This window comes from Manis javanica, chromosome 13 (genome assembly GCF_040802235.1).
Source record: "Manis javanica isolate MJ-LG chromosome 13, MJ_LKY, whole genome shotgun sequence".
NCBI classification, from domain to species: domain Eukaryota; kingdom Metazoa; phylum Chordata; class Mammalia; order Pholidota; family Manidae; genus Manis; species Manis javanica.
In genome coordinates this window covers 31165231-31167447 of record NC_133168.1, presented here as the reverse complement: position 1 = coordinate 31167447, position 2217 = coordinate 31165231, and the positions used below count along the sequence as shown (strand labels likewise).

Sequence of the window (2217 nt, the reverse complement as noted above, 5' to 3'; positions counted from 1 at the left end):
AGCTCTGTCTTGATCACCATGTAATTCTGTCCCAGTCTGTGCTTGTCAAATGAAGCTCTGTTAAGTGTTATTCCTAATCATCTTTCTGGAGCAGATGGCTCTCTCTGGCTACCACAAGGCAGGTTCACAATAATGATGGTTAAAATTAAATAGGCATTTTATATCCAACCCATACTCAGAAGTTGAAAAAGCTCCTGCTTCTATGACCAATGAGTTTTAAAAGCTGTATGTACATTTTTTATCATCTATTTAATCACCTATAACTATTTTGTTCTGTACAATGGCAAAGAGGATAGGTACAATGAGGCAGGAAAAGAAATAGTCATCTACAGGCAGAGATAGCTAGTCTTCTACTCATGCAAAGTGGACTTACAAACTTCAGCCTCCAAGATCTTGCTGGTTTTGCCTTGCCAGCCCTGAAGTAGAAAATCATTTAGTGATCCACACTGACACGCATTGCTGCACCACCCCGGCCAAATGAGGCGCATCTGATAACAATGTCCTCTTGCTGCCCAGGGTACACTACCAAAGGAGAGAAGCTTTTAGCAAAGGGATGGTCTGTAGGGAAGTATAAAACTGCAGTGAGGCAGTTCTTAAAGAGTTGAGGGCAGCAGTGCATTCTATTTTAGGGAAATTATGAGAGCTGTCACTTCCAGCTACAGATCATTCCTACGCCACACTACTGATAACATTGAAGAGGTCTTCACCACCCAGGCACAAGAGCAACGGATCAGGCTGTTGAAAGTCCAGAGCACTCAGATATCAAGCTGATTGCACACTCAGAGGCAACATATTTTTATGATGAACTTAACACAGGAGAGAAGCTTTTCCACAGAATTAAAGAATTTTCCTTTGCAGTTTGAAGGGAGGATCTGGCCAGGGAAGCCATCCTTGACTTTCTTGACAAGTCTGACTGGAGCAGTGTCAGCTCAGCAAGGAAGAGGAGGTGACTCTTGTTTGCAGTTTCAGAAAGACTTTGAGCCCTTTGTCTTCATGTTGGATGACTAAGCTAAGGAAAAGGAAAGTTTATGAACTTCACGGGAGTAGTAACAGTCTGTTTTTAAGGAAACAAAGGTTTTCCATGTGGACTGTTTCCCTGTCTGTTTTTTATGCATTCCCATGGAACCTGCCTGTAGCAAGAAAGCTTAAGATTGAATGTTCATTGGAAAAAGCCACACTCTAGGATGAAAATCCTATGTTAAAAGCATATCTGTCCACAGAATTGCTGTAGCCATTTGGCCACCCTGAGTGACTGTAATCTGTGGGGTGAAGATGACACCATGAAAGGAGGAGTGTGGGGATGAAAAGAAAATAGTTATGTTTTGGTTTTGGTTTTAATGCCACTGTATCAAAATAATATTGAAGAGCAGCAAACATCTATACGTAGACAAAAAAAGAAAAAAGCACATCTGTCATCCAGCTCCAAGTACAGCTTGTGTTTATCAACATTTTTGAAACATTTACACTATCAAAGAAAATCCAAATGCTTTTCCATAAAAAAATATATGATAGGGAGGGGCAATATAAATTCTGATATTTTTACTTTAGACTAAATTAGGTAACTAGCTGAATATTTAAGACCAAAATTTATTTACTTACATATTTATTAGCTTCTGATAGGCCATAGAGGGTGTTTGTGTTGTGTGTGTATATTTAGTAAGGTGGTGTTACAGCATGCTATTCCAGAACTTTTTCTCAAAATTGCACAAGCCAATGACATTCTAGAACCTCATATTTAATGGTTATCAGTACTCAGATAAAAAAATATATGCTATATACTAATGAAATTTAACCCTTTTGTATTCCTGTATAATGCTCCCTGGGTTACACTGAACATGTCTTGAAGAAATGTACCTCAAAAAAAATTTAGTAAAAGCCTAGTATCATTCTTTAGTTGCAATCATTGTTCATCATGAAAATGTATTTTCTATCTGTGAGGCTGTGGTGGCACTGGGTAAAGGGCCATGGCAGATGGCTGCAGGGGCTCAGGGAGTTCACCCATGCTCTTCCTGTTTTCTATAACCTTGGACTTGTCACTTGGCCTCTCTTGTTCACAGTCATTTCTCTACAGTGTGGGGCAATTGCTTCCTGCTTTTCCCACCTCAAATACATGTGAGGTAGGAAAATGTAGAAAGGGATAGTTGATATGATGTATTTTCCAAACTATAAAATGCTATACAAATTTATCATAAAAATTCTGAGTTTTCTATGCTGACC

General features: G+C 39.0%; 1 pseudogene; it reads left to right on the top strand.

Moving 5' to 3' along the window:
* The first annotated feature begins 301 nt into the window (after positions 1–301).
* On the top strand, positions 302–1008 carry LOC118969169 (CWF19-like protein 1 pseudogene; annotated as a pseudogene).
* The last annotated feature ends 1209 nt before the right edge of the window (positions 1009–2217 follow it).